General features: G+C 37.9%; 1 protein-coding gene and 1 long non-coding RNA gene across 4 annotated transcripts in view; one reads left to right on the top strand and one right to left on the bottom strand.

Annotated features, from left to right (window-relative positions):
• TESK2 (testis associated actin remodelling kinase 2) overlaps positions 1 to 22,097 on the bottom strand; it is a 131,824-nt gene that overhangs the window by 12,920 nt on the left and 96,807 nt on the right. The gene's annotated exons all lie outside the window — the stretch shown is intronic.
• Positions 581 to 4,242, top strand: LOC145715675 (uncharacterized). Its single transcript, XR_014138109.1, has 3 exons — positions 581 to 1,292; positions 1,564 to 3,526; positions 3,946 to 4,242. It is a non-coding gene; the product is annotated as an uncharacterized LOC145715675 (long non-coding RNA).

Raw genomic sequence — 22,097 nt, 5'->3', positions numbered from 1 at the left:
TGGTGTTGAAACCATTAGATAATAAACACCTAGAAGATAGAGACTCTAGGTTTTTAATTTTTTTTTCTTAAGTCACTGAGGGTTTATTCTGCATCCAGGCACTACGGTAGATGCTACACACAAAGACCCTTTTCTTTGAAGAGATCATAATCTATTCAGGGGTACAAACTATATCATGTGGTAAATGCTAAAATATAGCTTTGTACAGGTACAACAGCACTATGAGTGGATACATTTACAAAACCAATCTGGGCATGTCAAAGGAAGCTATACAGAGGAAATAAGGAGTTAAAAAGATGACCTGGGGAATCCGGAAAGAAAGATACTACATACAGAGGGAGCAACATATGCAAAGTTATAGGTTAAACGCATGGTGCATTCAGGAAACTAATTTACTCAATATGGCCAGAGTGCATGAATTAGTAGAAACAGGTGAGGCCAATATGTTTTGCTAAGATATATGGACTTTATCCTTCTATTGGGAACAAAATAAGCCTTTTAAGCAGAAGAGGGAAATGTTCATATTTGCTTTTTATTTTATTATTATTATTAGTAGTAGTAGTATTAATGTTTCTTTATTTTTAAGACAGAGAGAGACAGAGCCTAAGCAGGGGAGGGGCAGAGAGAGAGGGAGACACAGAATCCGAAGCTGGCTCCAGGCTCCAAGCTGTCAGCACAGAGCCTGACGTGGTGCTCAAACTCATAGACCATGACATCATGACCTGAGCCTAAGTTGGATGCTTAACTGACTGAGCCACCCAGGTTCCCCTATTTTTTTTTTATTACTTTTTAAAAAGTTTATTTATTTTTAGAGAGAGAGAGAGAGAGCATGAATGAGATAGGGGGAAGAGAGAGAGGGAAAGAGAATTCCAAGCAGGCTCTGCATGGTCAGCACAGAGCCCAGCATGGGGCTTGGTCTCACAAATGATGAGATCATGACCTGAGCCAAATGCTCAACTGAATGTGGCACCCAGGTGCCCCCATTTTCTTTTTAAAGAAAAGATTATTTAAGCAATGGTATGATCGGTGGGTTAGATGGAGAATATGGAGAAGGATAAATAGGCAATTATTACAATAATCCTGATGAAAGAAGGGTGCCTCAGTTAAGGCAATAGTGGAAGTATTGGAATAGAGCAAGATTCAAGATATATTTTTAAATGGAAGAGTCAAACAAACAAACAAAAAACTTGACTACCTGGATGGGGGGATGAGGGCAACAAAAAGCTCTAGGTTGATCCTAGGTCATTGGTCCCTGGATGCCATTATTAAATATCCACAAAATAGAAGGACAGGTTTTTTTTTTGTTTGTTTGTTTGTTTGTTTGTTTTTTTAATTTTTTTTTCAACGTTTTTTATTATTTATTTTTGGGACAGAGAGAGACAAACAGAGCATGAACGGGGGAGGGGCAGAGAGAGAGAGACACAGAATCGGAAACAGGCTCCAGGCTCTGAGCCATCAGCCCAGAGCCCGACGCGGGGCTCGAACTCACGGACCGCGAGATCGTGACCTGGCTGAAGTCGGACGCTTAACCGACTGCGCCACCCAGGCGCCCTAGAAGGACAGGTTTTTAGAAGAAGCAAGGTTAAAAGATAGTGAGTTTAGCTAGGACATGTTGAGTTTAAGGGCTTGTGGGACAGCTGAGGTGAAGATGTCCTATAGAGAATCAGCTTAAAGTTTAGGAACAAAGTCTGAGCTAGAGACTAACATTTAGAAGATAGTAACATTGAGCTGAAGGAGTCATGATGCCAAGGGATGTATGAAATTGTCCAGGGGTTAACATATAAAGTGCAAATTAACAGAATCTTAAGGAATGGTAACGTTTAAAGGAGCAGGCAGAGGAAGTAGAACCAAGGAAGAATGTTACCACAGAAGCCAAAGAAGGAGAACATTCCAAGGTGGAAATGACCAAAAGTATCAAATGCCATAAATATCAAGTTAGGTGAGCATAAAAAGTGTCCACTGAACTTGCAACTAAGAATTGGCAACTATGGCCGAGCAGTTGGTTAAGACCAGAGTTAAGACCAAAGGGAACGGAGGAGTGAGTAGGAAGATAAGGCTGTGGAGAAACTCTATGATGATGTACTCTTTCAATAAAGTTGGCTGTTCGTCATTTCTACATACCCATGAGGGGCTGCTTTGCATTTTTCTTTTTTTAAAGAACAAATAAACCTTTTTATAAAGAGATTCTAATAATAGAAACAATAACAATAACAATGAAACAACAATGGCAACAGTTAATATTTATTTATATAGTGTTTACTTTGTACCAAGCACTAGTCTAAGAACTTTACATTAATTATCTCATTTAATCTGCACGTAACCCTATGAGTTAAGTGTATTATTATTCTCATTTTATAAAAGGCATTTAGAGGTTAAGATCTAGGGTTCAAACCCAGACAGTCTGGCCCACAGTCAATGTTCTTTACCACTACATTACATTAGAGTCAGAACCCACAGCATCTGAGTCAAAGAGCCTCATACAGAACAGGAGCTCAATTTTTTTTTCCAATTAGGTAATGAATTTATTCAAACCTTACATGATATATTATCTCCCCTCTCCTTCCAAGAGAGAAAGAGGGAAAATTCCTCTAAGCCTAAAATTAAGCTCTTAATATCTATTTTTTGGGGGGGTGATACTGAATTTTCAAAAGACTAGGGAACCTAATGGGTTAGCAGGCAAGAGATCTGAATTTTAGTCCAATTCTGCCTCTTAACAACTACTTACCTTTGGACAAATCAACTAATGAGGCTATCCTTCAGTTTCCCCCTGTATAAAATAGATATGATAATTCCTGATCCATATAACTCACAATGTTATTATGAGGATCTAATATAAATACATGAAAGTGCTTAGAAAAAAATTTAAGTGCCATATAATCTGAGATTTTATGATGTAGTAACATAAGCACCAAAAAGAGCCAGCTGGGGGCAGTAGGATGCAACACTTTAGATCCTTGGATGCGGTGGATCAGGTTGGCTCAGGCAGAAAGAAAGGCTAAAAATATACCTAACTTCTCAAAAGGGAAACTTGTCAGTCTGCTTAATTCTGCTTCATAACCCATCTTGGGAATCTCAAAATGAGGCATAATGACAGCATTAGAATAGCACCTTTCATCTTTTCACTCTAGTTGAATCTGTCCACAGTTCACAATTGAGGAGCCCATTTGTTAAAAAGAAAGTGAATTTGCAAACTCCAAGCAACAGGGAGACAATGAAGTGGACATCTAATCACACAAATTTCTTCAGTTCTGAGAGTCAAAACAGTCTGAAAAGATGGTGGTTCACTTCTTTGATATGGTGACAATGTGACATGGAAAGCCTGACTTCAGGAGCCACTGAGGTTTCCTAATTGAGGGTCAGGCAGAAAAGACTATGATGAAAAGGCCGTATCTGCATTCTCTCTAGGCCAGGCTAAGCCAGGACCCTTGATTCTGGTTTGGAAAAACACATATTTACTCTTTTCAGCATGTCTCAGGACCTGAGAAATCCACAGAGGGTGGAGAGCAAAAGAGAAAGGTGAGACAAGGTGAGGAATCACACCATTAGTAGGCTCTGGTTTTTTCAACCAACATGGAAGAAGCAGGACCAGAGAAGGAAATTAAAGGGAGTTTATTGTTACAGCCTGTTCCTCTTGCCTGCTTTTGGTGAATATTTTTAGAAGGGGCTGATAGGCCTCTGGGCCTTTAGAAACCATAACTTCGCAATGTCTCAAGACCTTTGCATATGTAAGTAAAGGAAGTTCGAGATCTGCCAACAAGGAAGACTTCTAAGTTGCTACATACTCTGTGTGCCCATTAGTTGGAATGTTCACTTCCCCATAAGCAACTCCCAGTGCTGGCTCAGCTGATGTCCTGTGAACAAATCCCTCTGTGCGAAGCAGAGGCAAAAGCAATTGCACTAGCACATTCAGTTTCTCAACACCTGCTTTGCTTTGTTTTCTTCCAGACCACTCCCTTGACCGGCTCTACAAAACAACCTAAGGCATTGGCAGTGTATTTAAATAACCTACTAGAGAGAGTTTTACACTTTTTATTGCTGTTCTTTTAAACTTTCAAGTTCAGAAAACTATAATATCAGCCAGTCAAGTGTCAGAGGTACTTTGGTACCTCTTATTGACGGATCCCCAACTTTATCTACACCAAAACCTGCCTTTCCTTCTCCTGGTCTAATAAAATATTATAACAGAGTTTCTACCATTTCATTTGTGTTTGATACTTGATTTCCTTAAAGACTCTTCATAAAAGCAGTAAATAAATAAATGTGTGTTGGAGACTAACAATATTATGTATGCAGGAAATCATACGTCGATACCATAAAAAATCACCAATGGGTCAGATTAGTGGACACTCAGTTCTCCACTCAGGAATATCAATTAAAATTACTTCTACCTCATTTATTGAGCACTTCTCTGCTTCCTGTCACCCCCATATGACAGTAAGAACTTATCGGTTTACATCAGCATTATTTTCCCCAGTGATTAGAAGAGTGCACTACACATAGTAAATGTGGGTATATAAAGATGAATAACAGTTTATATATACCTTAAAGATGTCCAGTGAAAGACACAGATGTAAGTAAATAATGCCAATAACCCTTTAGTAGAGGTAAATACTTCAGGTATGAAAGTAGAAACTGACTCTCCTTGAGTTTGGAAAATTTCAGAGAGTTTGGTAACATCTGAGTTGGATCCTAAAAGATAGCTGGGAGTTGTGTAGGCTGAGAATATGGCTCTTCCCATGTATCCCTATAGGCTCTCATGGTACTAGTTCAGACACAGACAGACACATAAACATACCCACACAGAAAATATTCTGGAGCAGCAGTAGGCAATACTTAACCTCTCCTTAAGGTAACACTCACTACACCCAGGGCTCCTATTCCCAATTCTTGTTGATTTTAGTCAGCTATAGTAGGCTCACCCAATCATAACCATCAGAAGAATAAGACAAAAGGGTTACTTTTTTTTTAACTTTGAATTAACAATCTACTGATACCTGCAACAAACAAGCTTATCTCTAAACATTGGTTCAAAGGCATATCCAGAGCCTCTGAAGAAAATATCAACTGTAAGAACTGTTACTCCTTTTAGAATAACCTACCCAACTGGCCTAGAGCTAGGGAACTCACCCAAGGCAGATAAATATGCTGCCATCTAACTACCACAGATCATTTGCTGCCACTTAATTAGCAGGGCTGTCCTGAGGAAGATCTATCCATCTCTTTATCCATCCACCTACACAAACACTGAAAACGTATTATATGAAAACACAAACCTAAGTGGGGCCAGTCTCTGCTCTTAGTTCACAGTCCAGTCTAGCCTAGTTCACAGTCCAGTTGAGATGATAATCAACTAAAAATTTTTTTTCACACAAGACAATAACCTCATATATCCTATACAGAAATATCATTTTAAGAGTAATGTAAAAACTGTGTGGGAAAGTCAGGAGCTGAAGCCAGGAGAATAGTTAGGAGGCTTCTGGAATCATCCAAGTGGGAAGAAGTAACAAAAGCCTGAATAGGACAATGACAGCAAGAATGGAAAGGAGGTTAATATCTGGAGACATCTTAGAGGTAGAAGCAACAGGGTTTGATGTTTAATCAAAAGCAGGGAGTAATTAAAAGAAATAAGGTATACAAAGTATGCCTAGCACAGGGCTCAGCTCATTCTCCCCACTTTCAAGATTTTATCTTCATAATCCATCTCTTGAGTTATTCCACTAGCTGTCTAACTAGTCTTCTTGTCCCTTTCTTGTATCTTGAACAGACTTAGCCCTCATTCCAATCCTTTTTCCATAATACACCACAAATAATCCTTCTGAAATGCCAATCTAAAGCCAATCCCTGTTAAAATTATTCAGTGATGCCCTATTTCTCTTAGGATAAAACCCACAACCCTTACTTAGCATGGCATAAGAAAACTTTCACCCCTGCTTATAAAGGTCTGATCCCTGCTTACTTGCACATTTGTGCACATTGCTGTTTTTTGTTGTTTTGTTTTTTTTTTTACCTGGAATACCCTTCCCTCACCCAGGCCTGGCTAAATCACTCATTGTCGAGGATTCAGTTCCATTTCATGGAAGCCCATATGTAGAACTAGGAATAAGAAAGACATTTTTTTTTTTTTGCAAAAGGAACACATAGATAAAGTGCAGAGATTGGTAGTTATTCCTTTTCTTTCTCCTGAATAAGGTATAAGTAGAGAGAGGGGATGAAACTAAAAAGTAAAGGGGAAGTACAGTATAATGGTAAAGTCTACCTACTACAGAGTTAGACTGCCTAGGATTGAATCTAACCTCTGACAAGCTGTGTAACCCTGGGTTGGTTATTCAATTTCTTTAACACTCATCTATAAAATGGGAATAAGAATAGTATCTAATGACAACAACCAAAAAGATTAGTACCTAACCTACAGAGTTATGAAGATTCAATGAGTTGACTCTAAAATGCTTAGAACAATACCAAAGAAAGTTCTCAGTATATGTCAGTTGTTGTCTATTGCTGTTATTATTTATTATTATAAATATACACTATTTTTAGATAAGTTCTGAAACACCATGATGAAATGTCTATAGTTAATTTGTCAGACCATGGCAGTACTAAAGGTTTATAGGTAAAGTTATACTATGATATGTTATGTGTTGAATTATGTCTCCCCAAAAGATATGCTCAAGTCCTAACCTCTGGTACCTGTGAATGTGACCTTAATGGGAAATAGGGCCTTTGCAGATAGAATTGAATAAAGATGGGGTCATACTGGAGTAGAGCAGACCCTTAGCCCAATAGGATTGGTATCTTTATAAAAAGAGGAGAAGAGACACAGACACAGGGGGAATGTTATGTAATAAGGGAGGCAAAGATGTGAATGATAAGAGTGACACATCTGTAAGCCAACAGATACCACCAGAAGCTAGGAAGAGGCAAGGAAGGATCTTACCCTAGAGCTTTCAGAGAGACAGCATGGCCCTGCCAACACTTTGATTTTGGACTTCCAACCTTCAGAATTGTAAAACTGTAAAAGAATAATTTCTGTTGTTATAAGCCACCCACATTGTGGTGCTTTTTTATGGCAGCCCTAGGAAACTAATACATGCCCAAAACTCCATTTTAGAAAGATCATGCTGACAGCAGGATAGAGGAGTAACTAGAGGAAGGTCTAGAGGGTACTGCAACAGTAGAGATGAGAGGTGACCAAATGCCTGACTTAGAGTGTTATTATTATAAGCATGAGAGGGTGAGCTAGAGTTAGAATATGCAGAGACAGAATCTAAAGGATATAGCAACCGAGTGGTAAATATGAGAACTGAAGGAAAAGAGTTAAAGACAACTCAAAGATTCCAAATTTAGGTGTTCAGAGAAGCAATGGGAAGAGATCCTATAATCGTAGGTGCCGTCAGTAAGTCAGAAACAGATCAGAAATCAGTATTAGTGTCAAATCAGTATCGGCTAAATCAGTGACTTGTGAAACCTCTGTTCTTTGGATGAGCCCTCTACAGATGAGGGCCTGGGCCCCGACCTAGTTTTCACTGAAGCCCAACAATGCCATTGTGCTGGCCACTGTATGTCTTTTGGTCGGCTCCAAACACAAAGGCTAGCAGACATCTCATCCTGCTGGCTTGGTTTAAAGAAGAAAAGAAAGCTTTGTTACTGCCTTGGGTAATTTCAGGACAGGCATCCCAAGAGCGCCCTGTGGGAGGCTTGTGCTCCAAAAGAGGCTCCTGTTCTCAGCTCGAAGTTCCACAGCCACTACAAGCATATATCCCTACATCTGCCAAGGTCCGAGTTTGCCACTGTTCAGGAGATCCACCAGGGCTGCCTGACTGAAGCAGTCAGTAGTAATGAACTGACCCAAAGGGAAAGGGAACCTAAAAAGTATTTCAGAATATTTAAATGTTTCATTCTACCTTCATATATGCTTATCTACTGCCAGAATACTCCTCTTTCTTTTCATAGCTTTGTTAATTCTTATTTATCCTTCTAAACCTAGTTCGAATCTTTTATTTTGGAAAGCATTTCCTAATACCTCATCCTATACTTTGTGCCATTTATCCCTCTGTACATATTTCTACTATTGCTTATCACATTGTACTATAACCTTGATGGCAGGGACCAGGTCTTTCTCAACTTTGTAAGCCCAGTATGCAGTGAAGTCAAAATAAATTGTTGTATGAACAAATGAATGATTGAGTACATTGAAATAAACGGAGGCAGGTTTTAAGTTCTCTCTCATTAGAAGCCATCCCAATTCCACTGGGTGTTGTATGGAAACCAATTTAACAATAAATTTCATATATTGGAAAAAAAAAAAAAAGAAGCCATCCCAATTCTAGTCATTAATGTAACTTAAGATCAAAAAGAAGTATGCTTTTAGAGAATTTTTCTGATAAATACCATCCAAAATAAATATTTAATAATGCCTACTATCTGGCAGACACTATGGTAGCATTGGATATAAAGTGAAATATAAAACAGTACATTTAGCTGCTCAGATATGAAATTCTGAGGATATTTTTTATCACCCTCTTGGTAAACTCCTTAAAGTGGTCAAAATCACATGGACTTTAAAAATATAAGTAAGATATCTTTTTGGAAATTATGGAAGATATTTCTTTTATCAGCAACTGAAAGGTAAGTAGAAGAGGCCATAAAGATATCTCCCCTCTTCTTTCATACTTCCCATAGACAGACACTTAGTATGACCCCGTTCACTGCTTAAAGAACATGTTTGTTTAACATACCTGAAATAGTACAAGTGTTTTTCTAAGATGTAAGCTACTATAAACATCAAAATGAATGTTTCCCCACAAGATTAAAAGAAGTAGGATTAATCTTTCCCCACAGATTTTTAACTCTTACAACAAATATCTCATAATCAAAATCAAATATGTTTAAATAAAGTAAACATTAGAAGATAAATCTGTAGAACAAATCTTCTCAAAGGAATAAACTAAGAAATAATAAGACTATTTTCTTTACCCTGTGAAGCTCTACTAGCAATCAATAGTTTCAGACATGATTTCAGATCGGCCCAGGGCTCCTAACCACTCTATCCAGTCTACTTTCCTATACCCAAATATTGGTTTTATGCTTAAAATGATTCTTTTCTCCAGCTTGCCACCCCAAATCTACTACAACCCTGTACCCTGCAGATCCACATAGGAATCTTTTGACATTGACCTGATGATTGGGCTCAGTCAGAGTGAACAAAGCAATCCATTAAAGAAGACACACACACCCTGTCTCCCCACCAGATCTGAGGAATAGGGACTTGACAGTGGACAAAATGAAAATACAAACCAGAAGAAGTTAAGTTTCTAATTAAGGTAATAAAAGGAACGCCATCCTCAAATGAACCAATCATTTCTTCTACCTACTCTGCCTATATTAGCATACCACTTAGCCTCAGAATAAGGAATAAATCAAGCAAAAGTTAAAGGAAGCAAACTACAAGTTCAAATAGTATCTTCTAGTGGCAAATGGTAGGTAAAGGGATAGAAAGGGAGGAAAGATTTCTAACTTGCTATGTGGAAGACAGCTTCCCAGCCCAATAGTCCCTCCAAATGCAGACAGAAATCTCCAAAGGCTAAGAGTCAAATAGGTAACTAAATACCCTCACATTCACAAAAATTCATGATCTCTACTAGCAGTTATCAAAAGAAGGGGTGGGGAAAGAGGACCCAGCCAGTTATGGTTTTACTGCAGAGAAAACAGATCTGAGGTCTGGTGTATATGTAAGTATCTACATCCTAAAACAAGAAAGGAGAGCCTTTTCTCTTCCTTGGTTTTAAACCATCTCAAATGTCAGAATGATATGCCCTCTTTAATGAGAAAGTGAGAAAAATCAGATGGTTAATCTTCAGTGAATTAAGTTTATATTTATTTTACCAATTTGTTCAAAATTATCTTTCCTCTGTCAGACACTGGGACTCTCTGGGAAGCAGCTAATACTAGTCTAAGGCCAACTCTCAATTTAAGCAAAGCAGCAGACCTGGATATGATGCCACTCAGAAGGGTTTGGGGAATTCTAAATTGTAAAAAAAAATTTCTAAATGACTAAAAGCAGAGAATGAGCATAGCATTGAATTCTGAAACCCTTTCCAAATAAATTCAGAAGATCCTGACATTTCATTTCATAAGTTCATTGAAAAATAGGTTTAATACTATGCCTAGACCAGTGTCTGGTAAAGTAGGCCCTCATAAATACTTGTTGAATGAATTAATGAGTGAAGTGTCCCTAACCATCTACTATATACAGGGATTCCATCCCCATTCTCTATGAGTCAGCTCTTATCAGCTACTTCAGTCTTTAGAGCTTAAACCAGGAAAGTCTTGCCCAAGTAAGGGCCTTAAGATGGGCTAAGACAAAGACTGGGTCTGGTCTTCTATAGTGAAGAGACTAGGCCGATAATAGCATTATGTTAAAAAAAAAAAGTTCTCAGGTAATACAGGTCATATACGCACAACAGAGGGAGAAGTATTCTAGCTGTACTCTCCAAGTTTTCCACATCTCAGTAAACAATACCACCACCACCTACCTAGAAACTGTGACCATTTCATTTCTCATTCTCATTCTTCAAAAAACAATTTTTTTTTAATGTTTATTTTTGAGAGAGAGACAGACCAAGCATGAGCAGGGGAGGGGCAGAGAGAGCGGAGACATAGAATCTGAAGCAGGCTCCAGGCTCTGAGCTGTCAGCACAGAGCTGATGTGGGGCTCAAACTCATGGACTGTGAGATCATGACCTGAGCTGAAGTCTGACGCTTAACCGACTAAGCCACCCAGGCGTCCCTCTCATTCTCCTTCTTATCAAAGTCACAATCAGGATGTTGTGCTTCTATTTCCAAGACAGATCTTTAAACATTTTCATGGATATCACCCCAGTTCAAACCACCCACATCTCTCATATAATCTCTAAATTTCTCCTTCTGTTCTCCTTGCCCTTACTTTTGCCCCTCAACAATCTATTCTCCCTAGAGTAGCCAAATTACTATTTTTAAAATGCAAATTGTATCATTTACTTTCCTATCTAAAATCTTTCAATGGCTTCCTGCTGTATTTAAAATAAATTTCAAAATCCTTACCATGCCCTAAGGCCTTGCATGATCTAGTCTCTATTTCCCAAAATTTTAATGTTCTTCTATCTGATCTTCATGAATGCCTCCTTACCTTTTAGGTGTTCTCAGAAAAGGATTTTGATGACCTTATGTACAGGATAAGTTAGTCAATATCAGAATATATACATTACACTGTCCTTATTTATCTCACTTGCCATGATGGATAGAACATTTTTTCACAAGTGCATACTCATAGGGAAAACAATGCCCAAGGCTACAAAATAACAATATGACAGAATGGATCTGAAAGGCAATCCATTCTATCCCCACATTATACATTTTCCTACTATAACATCCTTGTAAGTGGCCAAAGCAACCCATATTAGCTTCGTCAAGAGAAACAGGTAAAAAGAGTAAGTAAGAACCACACTAAACACAACTGTCCTCCTAACTGTGGTGCCCTCTGGCTAACACTCTAGCCTCCCAGCATCTAAGAACATTGTCTTTAGCTTTCCTAGTGACAATTCCTGAAGAAGCCCAACTAATTCTTCTAACCCAACTCCTACCTCTTCAATGACCTGTTACCTATTTCTTGCTAGTAGTAAACAAAACAGAAAAGGTCCCAGTCCTCATGGAAGTAATATAGGGGAAAGAGAGGGACAATAAACAAACATTCATATAAATGAAGACTTATAAGATGTACTACAATGAAAAAGGAAAGAATGCTATCAAAGAAAATAAGAAGCCAACTCACAGTCTGGATGTGGGAGGTCAATTAGAAAAAGCCACTCTAGCGAAGTGAAAATTTAAACTATGACTTAAAAATTGAGTTAAGTAGGTAAAAAGTGGAAGAATTGCTTTCCAAATATTATTTAATCTAATTCTCAGTTTCTTCTTACATAAAATAACAGTAAGAGTGGCTATATCTCAGAGGGTTGTCATAAGGATGAAAAAAGAAAATACATGTAACACAACATTCAAGAAATATTAACTATTTCTTTAATGAGTACATCTGATTTTATAATCAGAAAAAAGCTTATTTTTAAATGTCATAAATAAAGGGTCCTTGATACTGCCAACTACAATAAATTATTGGTTTAAAAAGATGAAATATTTTCTTATCCAAAATTTTAGCTAACTTATCAGGTAATATGTCTATTGTTTTATTTGTATTTCTAAAAGTCCAGTACTCAATTTTGTTCTTTCTGGGTGTACCAGAAATACATGTTTGACTGACTAGTTAATCTGAATGGAAAATAAATTGTTCAGCAAATTAGTTACAGAGTCAAAGGATAACTATGCAAGAGGTCTTATAATTTATAATTAATCAATGCAAAAGCATTCGCAAGGCAAGAGCTTATGCATATAAGCTCTAAAATACATTTTAAAAATCTATTAAAAAAATTTTTTAGGGGGCACCTGGGTGGCTCAGTTAAGCATCTGACTTTGGCTCAGGTCATGATCTCACATATCCAATGAACTCAAGCCCCACTTCTGGTGAGTCCCACTTATCTCTCTCTCTCTGCCCCTCACTTACTTGTACTCTCTCTGTCTCTGTCTCTGTCTCTCTCTCTCTCTCAAAAAATAAGTAAATAAATGAAATGAAAAAAATTGTTAATGTTTATTTAATGTTTACTGACTTAATGTTTATTAATGAGAGAGTGCATGCAGGCATGGGAGGGGCAGAGAGAGAGGGGAACAGAGTATCCAAAGCTCTGCACCAACAGCAGGGAGCCCGATGTGGGACATGAACCCACAAACCATGAGATCATGACCTGAGTGGAATGCTTAACCTACTGAGTCACCCAGGCACCCCTAAATAAAATAATTTTTTAAGTTTATTTATTTTGAGAGAGAGAGAGAGAGAGAGAGAGAGTGTGTGTGTGTGTGTGTGTGTGTGTGTGTGCGCACGTGCAGGCATGCACACACTAAATGGGGAGGGACAGAGAGAGAGAACCTAAGCAGGCTCTGCAATGTCAGCTCCGAGCTGGTGCAGAGCCTGATGTGGGGCTTGAACTCACAAACCTGAGAAATCATGACCTGAGCCAAAATCAAGAGTCTGATGCTTAACCAAATGAGCCACCCAGGCTCCCTTAAAAGAAATTTTTAAAAGAAAATTTACCTCTACTTCACTTTTTAAATGGCATAAAACATGCTTCCTTTTCTCCCATTCAATCAAGTCAGTATCTATAGTGTCTTTTAATACAAGGTACTGCTGGGAAATCACAGATATGCAGATGAGTAAAATACTATCCCTATAATAACCAGCAACTAATTTGTTTTATGAAGCACTTTCATCTCATTTGAACCTTGCAACACCCTGAAACATTCTTGTTATCTTTTTTTTTTTTTTTAATAAACAAGGAAATCAAGCCTAGAGAATTTAAATAATTTGCCTATGGTTACTCAACTAGTAATAGTGAGGCCTGACATTTTATCCGAGCATTTTGACCCCAAAGCCTGGGTTCCTTCTACTCTGGAAGCTTACATTTACATAGGGAAACCAAAGCAAAAATAACTTCAATACATGGCAGAATGTGTAATAAAAGAGGTACACACACAGACACAGACATACAGACAAACACAAAAACTATTCAGGAGAAGAAGATCAATGGAGGGGAACATTATGACCAAATTTGGCGAGGAGAGGGGAGCAAGCACCGGCAAAGAAAGAATCAGAAAAGGTTTTATGGAGAAATAAGTGGACTTTGAGCCAAGTCCTGAAGGGAGAGAAGATTTCTATACAGGATAAAGGGGAAGAGTACATCCTAGGATGAAGAAATATGAATAAGGAGGCAAAAAAAAAAAAAAATAGACCATGTTTAGTAAACACATGAAAACCAGTTTGTTTGAATAACAAAGTATTCATTAAAGAAGAGGAGACCTAGCAGAAAAAAGGCAAGATGATGTTAGAGCACAGAGGACTACAATACCAAGCTAAGAGTTTATCCTGAATTCCATGCTTTAACCCTAGCTGTATATCAGAATAACCTATGAACTTATTTTTTTATATATAAAGTTTATTTATTTAGTTAGGGAGAGAGTACATGAGCTGGGCAGGGGCAGAGAGAGAGGAGAGATAGAGAATACCAAGCAGGTTCTGCACTGTCAGTGCAGAGCCCAATGCAGGACTCAAACAAAACTGCAAGATCATGATCTGAAGTGAAACCAAGAGTCAGACACTTAACTGACTGAACCACACAGGCACCCCCTATGGAGTACATTAATTTATTTTTAAATACAGGTGCCTAGGCCTCCGCCAAGACTTTAATTCAGTGGGTCTTATGTGAGGTTCTGGCATCTGCACTTTCTAAAAAGCTCCTAAGCAATTCTGGTAAGCAACTAAGGTTATAAAACTACACTGTAGGGGCATCAGGGTGGCTCAGTTAAGCATCTGACTGTTGGTTTTGGCTGGGGTCATGATCTCACATTTCGTGGGTTCAAGCTCCATGTTGGGCTCTGCACTGATAATGTGGAACCTGGTTGGGATTCTCTCTCTCTCCCTCTCTCTCTGCCCCCTCTCCTCTCTCTCAAAAATAAATAAATAAAAATTTAAAAAAACTATACTGTAATCAATGAAGAAATCACTGAAGGTTTTGAGCCAGAAAATGCCACTGATTATTCATTTATTCATTCATTCAATCAACAAATATGATAAGCAGCTATCATTTGTCAGGCACTATGCTAGGAATCAATTGGTATCAGTGTAAACAAAATGGTCCTTGCCATTAAGGAATTTGTAATCTACAAATGCAAACAGTGAATAAAAATCAATGATAACTATTATTGTAATATGGAAGCATATAGGAGAGATACCTAACCTTATGAGATCAGAAAAGACTTCTGAGAGAAAATAATATATGTAAGCTGGATTCTGAAGGTTAAGTAGGAGTTGGCTAGGCCAATGGGAGATGGAGAGGTTGTGTTATAGGCAGAGGGAAGAACTAGTACAGAGGATCAGAGGTGGAAAGGGTCATGTCCCATTTGTGGAACTGAAAGAGGTTAATAACTATGGTGCATAACTGAGACAGGAGCAAAGAGGTCAGAGAAGTGAGCAGTGAGGCCACACAGACAAGCAGAAGTAGGATTAGATGTTTTGACTTGACCCTGAGAGCAATGAAGAGCTATAGAAGGGTTTATGCAGGGAGAAACAAAATTAGATTTGTATTAAACATGGTGTTTATGTCCATCAAATGGATGAATGGGTAAGTAAAATGTGGTATACATTTACAATGGAATATTTTTCATCCTTAAAAAGGAAGGAAATCCCATCACACGTTACAACATTGATGAACCTTTAGGACATTATGCTAAGTGAAATAAGCCCGTCACAAAAAGACAAATGCTATATGAGTCCACTTCTATGAGGTACCTGGAGCAGTCAAAATCACAGAAACAGAAAGTAGAAGATGAAAAAGATCTGGAGATCTGTTGCACAACAATGTAAACATATTTAATACTATTGAACTGTACACTTAAAAATGGCTAAGATGGTTAAAAAACAGATTTGTATTTTAGAAGGACCACTTGGCTGGCAACATGGACAGTATGGATTTTAGGTGAGGAAGAAGACTGATAGACTAGTCAGGTTACTGCAAGATGATGGCAGAGGAACTGGTGTAAAGTGAATGGATTCAAGATAGTAAGAAGATAAAGTGGACAGGACATTGTGATTGATAAGATATAGAAAATGGGAAAGGTCAGGGATGAAGGAAAAGAGAACTATCAGCTAAGATAGTAGAAAAGCTAAGCGCTATATTAATACTTTTACAAGTCATTACTTAAACATTTATGAAGCAGCTACTTGTGCCATGTACCAGAAAGCTTTAGGCAATTGTTCTGCCACCTTCATAGACCAGCTTCTCTTTTTCGAAGTTCAGCTAAACTGGCCTTTGACACAAAGTGTCTGCTTAGTAATTATTTGTTGAGTAGAAAATAAACATAATCAAAAATAAACAAACAAACAAACAAACATAAGCAATTACTACAGGAAAGTGAAATGTGCTAAAATGAGCATGTTGAGGATAGAAATGCTTATGATTCACTTTGGAAATTGTTGATCTAAGAATTTACTATATAGGCAAATAATGGTGACTGTCATAGGAAGAAAAGACCAACATAAAGAACAAGTAAACATAGAAAATGCAGATAGTGGGGGTGCCTGGGTGGCTCAGTCCGTTAAGCCTCCGACTTCAGCTCAGGTCATGATCTTAGAGTACTTGAGTTCGAGCCCCATGTAGGGCTCTGTGCTGACAGCTGGGAGCCTGGAGCCTGCTTCAGATTCTGTGTCTCCCTCTCTCTCTGCCCCTCCCCCACTCATGCTCTGTCTCTCTCTCTCTCTCTCTCTCTCTCTCTCTCTGTCAAAAAATAAATAAACATAAAAAAATTTTTTTTAAAAAGAAAGTACAGATAGTGATGATGTATCAGGTGTAGGAATGCTGAAATGGAGTACCAGGAATGTATGAGAGGTATATTGGGAAACCACCCTCCTTCCACTGTCTTCATTCTTGCTACAGTATCCAAAGTAGGAACAGCTCTCAAGTGCCTACATAGACCCACCTGTGAATGATACCACTTATCAAATTAAGAAAAGTACACTTATCAAAACTTCTGTTAAAAACTGGTTTAGCCTAAACTCAAAAAGAGCTCTATGAATTCAGTTGCCACACTAGTCTCACAGTCATGGAGAGGATCAGGAGAAAGATTAGCTAGAAATCCCCTAAAGCACTTTTCTAAATCCTCCAGCTATCTTATCACTACCAACACTGAGAAAAGATTCATCAAATGGATGGCCAAAACAACCTTGAAAGAGGCAAATGTCTTTGTGCAAACAGACTAACTGCTGTAAATCCAAGTGTTGGGAAGCAGTATTCATTCATTCATCCATTTATCCATTTGCTCAACTAGTATTTATTGCATGCCTTTATGTGCCAGTTGCTGACGATTCAGTAGTGAATAAAATAACCAAACCCAAGGAGCTTAAAGTCTGGTAAACACAGGATTACAGTGAGCCAGAACTTGATTCAAATTCCAGCTCCACTACTCAGCTAAAGAGATCTTAAATTCTCTGCCCTCCTCTCTCTCTCTCTATCTATATATATAGATAGAGAGATAGATATGGATAGATAGATATCTATTATATATAATAGATATTATATATCTACTATAGATATATATATTATTATTATTATATATAATAGATATTATATATCTATTGTAGATATATAATATCTATATATCTATATATCTATATATAGATATCTATATAGATATATAGATATTATATGTATTATATATATAATATTATATATTATATCTATATATCTATTATATAACAGATATTATATATAATAGATATCTATCCATAGATATCTATAGATAGATATCTATTATATATAATTATTATAAATCTATTATATAGATATCCATAGATATCCATAATATATCTATTATATATCTATTATATATAATAGATATTATATATAATAGATATCTATCCATAGATATCCATAGATAGATATCTATTATATATAATAGATATATATGGTAAAAAAAAAAACAAAAACAAACGGGGTGCTTGGTTGACTCAGTCAGTGGAGCACACAACTCTTGATCATGGGGTCATGAGTTTGAGGCCCATGTTGGGTGTAGAGAAAAGAAAAAAAAAAAGAAAAGAAAAGGAGAGGAGAGGAGAAAGAAAGACAACTTAATTAATAATATTTTCATTATTATTACCCAAGAAGTAAGTAATACAACAGTTGAAAAATGCCTCCTTCCAAATCAGTGGAATGTTTTCTAGTGAAAAAGCTAATAAACAGGAACTGAACAAGTAAGGTATCACTCAGAGTACTCCTTGGAATCCCTGTGCTCTATAAAGTTATCTCCATTTGGATGTCCAATAAATATTTCAAACTCAATCTATTCAAAACTGACATCTCAGGGTGCCTGGGTGGCTCAGTCAGTTAAGCATCCAGCTCTTGACTTCAGCTCAGGTCATAATCTCATGGTTAGTGGGTTCAAGCCCCACATCAGATTCTGCACTAACAGTACGGAGCTGGCTTGGGATTCTGTCTCCCTCTCTCTCTGCCTCTCCCCTACTAACTCTTCTCTATATCTCAAAAATAAATAAAAATAAACTTAAAAAAAAAAACAAAAACCTGACCTCTCAATCATCTTCCATCTTGTATCCTATAGTCTTCCCCATCTCCATTAATAGAACTCTATCCAAAGTTTTTGTTTTTGTTCTGACCAAAAATCTCAGAGCTATCCTTGAGTCCCTTTATCTTCTCATAGCCCATACCCAACGCATCAGGAAAGCCTCGTTTACTCTCAAAATAGATCCAGAATCAACAGAAGCACAGCTACTGCTACAACTACAACTCTGGTCCAAGTTACCATCATCTCTCACCCTTTCTGCATAGTCTTTATTTCTTGTACAGACTCTATTGCAATTGTCACTTAACTAGTCTTCCTGCTTTCACCCTTGCCTCCTTTTCAGTCTATTCACCTCACAGTAGCCAGAGTGATCTTTTTAAAAGATAAGTCACATAATGTCATACCTCTACTCAAAAACCCCAAAGACTTCACAATTCCTGAGTAAAAGCTGAAGTTCTTACAATGGTCTATAAGACCATGTGATCTGATCCCACATTTCCTCTCTGACTCACATCTACTATACTTTTCACTTTCTCCTCTGCAGCCATATCACCTTCCTTGGAGTTCTTCAACCATACCAGGCACATTTCTGCCTCCATGTCTTTGCCCTTGTTGTTCCCACTTCCTAGAACACTCTTTCCCCAAGTGTTCATGTAGCTAATTCCCTTAATTCCTTAATTTTTGTTTCTTCTGTGAGACCTCCCCTGTCCATATAGTGAAACTGCAAACGCACCCACAGCACTTAAACCATATATATTCCAATTTGTTTTCCTGTTTAGTCTAACTCCTCTACCCACCCCCTGCTGATTACAATATAAATTCCATGAGGGAAAAGATTATTTTTTGTTCATTATTACATTCCCAATACCTGGAATAGTGCTAGATACATAGTAGGAGCCCAATAAACATTTTTAGAATGAGTAAATGAGCCAGAAACAAGCTAGCAAGTCAGGGGAAAACTGCCTTAAGAATAAAGTAAACTAAATGAACTCTTCTATTATTTGTGGGTTAGACTGCCAACCTCAAATTCTTGTTTTTCAAATGTCATAGGGAGTTACCAAAAATAAGGGCAGAAAACACGAGCCACAATTTATTTAGAGATTTTTTATTACTAAATGACCAAACCAAAAAACTTTAATAAAAGTTACCTTTTTCAAAAGTAAAGATGCCAACACGTATTTACAGAAATGCTTTTAGCTATTTTTACAAGTATAAATGAAATAAACTTCTGGTTATGAAAGAACTTGAGATGTGGCATTTCATACTATTTGTGACCTTGGGCTCTTTCCACTGGGGCTAATTCAGCTTTCTCAGAGTTGGGTCTACACTAAACAACCTACTTTAAAAACATCCTAAACATATACTATGAGCCTAGTCACACAAAGCATTATCATTGACCCTATTTAGGAGACTGAGGTCCATTAGAGAGCCTGGGATTTGACATAACTTGGAAAGTGGGAGGGAGAAGAGATATAAGGGCATCCCAGGTCCTAGAAGGCACATCTAAGGCCAGCAGGTGTAGAAGACAGCAGAAGACCCACCTAACTAAAGGGAGAGCTATGTATTCTGAAATAAAATAGTCTAGAATGCTACACAGAAGTTTTAAAACAGAAGCATCACATTATTAAAGTATGCCTAATGGATTATTTGAGTACTGATATACCAAACTGAAGCAAAGAAAGACTAGAGACAGGAAAAACAGCCACAAAGTCTTTGTAGGAATCAAGGCATGGAATAACATCATGGCAAGAATGCAGAGAAAGGAGAATCAGACAACACAAAGAAAATAAAAGGATTGGGAACTGATTAAATTCAAGAGATGAGAAAATGTAAAAACTAATTCTGTAGTTTTCTTTTGGAGGAATAAGTATTCTAACAATAGAAAAGGGTAAGATTGAAGAATGACCTAACAGAGCTATGTTCTATTTGAAATACTAGTAACATAATTGAATGGAAAACAGGAGATGACAGAAAAAAAGAATATGAAGTATAACGAGTAACAACTATCAAAATATATGGATATCTAAGAGTTAACAGCATGGAATAATTGCTGGATATTTAAAAAGAGCTTTTGGGGTACCTGCGTGGCTCAGTTGGTTGAGCATCCGACTTTGGCTCAGGTCATGATCTCACAGTTTGTGGATTCAAGCCCTGAGTTGGGCCCTGTGCTGACAGTGCGGAGCCTGCTTGGGGTCCTCTCTCTCTCTCTCTCTCTCTCTCTCTCTGCCCCTCCCCTGCTTGAGCTCTCTCTCTCTTTCAAAAGTAAACATTAAAAAAAAAAAAAAAAAGCAAAGAGGTTAGAGTGGAAGAGAGCCAAAGCATAAGAGACTCTTAAAAACTGAGAACAAACTGAGGGTTGATGGGGGGTGGGAGGGAGGAGAGGGTGGGTGATGGGTATTGAGGAGGGCACCTTTTGGGATGAGCACTGAGTGTTGTATGGAAACCAATTTGACAATAAACTTCATATATTGAAAAAAAAAACAACCCTAAAAAAAAAAAAAAAAAACTTTTAAGGAAGGACATAGTAAGAAATTTCTTACTACCCCAGTCACTAAACACTGAGTCCCTGAAAGACATTGCAGTGGAATAAAAATGGTCAGTGAGATGTAGAGTCTGATAATTCCCCTCCCTATGAATCAGATCTGACCAAGAGAATGCAGCTTAAGTGACATTCTGGAACTTCCAAAGGTATGTCATAAGAAATCTTTCAGTTTTCACTTGGGTGGCTTATTCCTCTCGCCAGTCACCACATAAAAAGTCTATCTTGAGATCGCCAAGCTGTGGGAAGCTCAAGCCATACGGAGATGACCCAGAGAATGAGACACCATGTAGTGAAAGACAGGGGCCAAAACACCTTCATTCACTGTGGCACCAGGCATACGAATGAAGCAGCCATCCTGGAAGTGGGTCCTCTAGCTGACACATGAGCATCAGAGACCTAGCAAAGCTCTTCCAAATTCCTGACCTACAAAATCATAAGCAAAATAAAATGGTTGTTTTAAATTACTGAGTTTTAGGGTAGTTTGTTATACAGCAATAAATAGGGAAATAGGTTTATTTTTTTATCTTGATAAGTCCCGAGCCTAGCAGAATACCTAGCCTACAGCAAATTCACTCCAAATGTTATGTGTAAAGTGAACCTCTTTCTTCCCTTGCAGTTCACATCCTGTCATTTCTTCTACACTCATCATTCCTTTAGAAGTCCTGGGTCACAGGGGCAATCATTGTTGGCACATCTGGAATGTTCTCTTAACTATCATGTAGTAGTAAAGGCCCCCCCGCAAAGCCACCCCAAGCTTGAAAGATAGGCATGGCTATGCTGCCAAAGTTAACCCAAGGCAGGCACCAGACAATATCGCATCTGGCTCAAGGTAAATAAGGCCAACATAATACTCTGTACTGGGCTACACAGAAACAAAAAAGAAAGAAGCAGACACAACTAATAGCAATATCACTGCACACCAAGAAACTGGAATCGGGGTCTGGCTGCTCATTTTTATAAATAATGCATGAGTTTGGTCACTGAACCGACAGAGTTTCCTTTCATTGTAAGCTCTCTGATTATATAAGGCTTCTTATAAGTCTGACAAGAAACAACACATATCAACCCACATAAACAAGGAATTTTCAAAGTAACTATTCTTTTAAAAAGAAAGAAGGTGTACAATGGGGGTGGAAATGGTGAGTGAGAAGAGGATGAGGGCTATGTGAATAAAAAGTTCTTTTCAGCCGCCTGCAGGGCTGATCCATTCCCTCGTGAGCTAAGAGTGTTTCTTCTTTTTTTTCCTAATGTTTATTTTATTTTTGAGACAGAGAGTACAAGCAGGAAGGGCAGAGAGTAGGGGAACAGAGGAGCTGAAGCAAGCGGGCTCTCTACTGACAGCAGAGAA

The sequence above is a fragment of the Panthera onca genome, chromosome C1 (assembly GCF_046562875.1).
Source record: "Panthera onca isolate mPanOnc1 chromosome C1, mPanOnc1 haplotype 2, whole genome shotgun sequence".
NCBI classification, from domain to species: domain Eukaryota; kingdom Metazoa; phylum Chordata; class Mammalia; order Carnivora; family Felidae; genus Panthera; species Panthera onca.
Note: the sequence above shows the minus strand (reverse complement) of the source record. Positions and strands in the feature narration are given on the sequence as shown.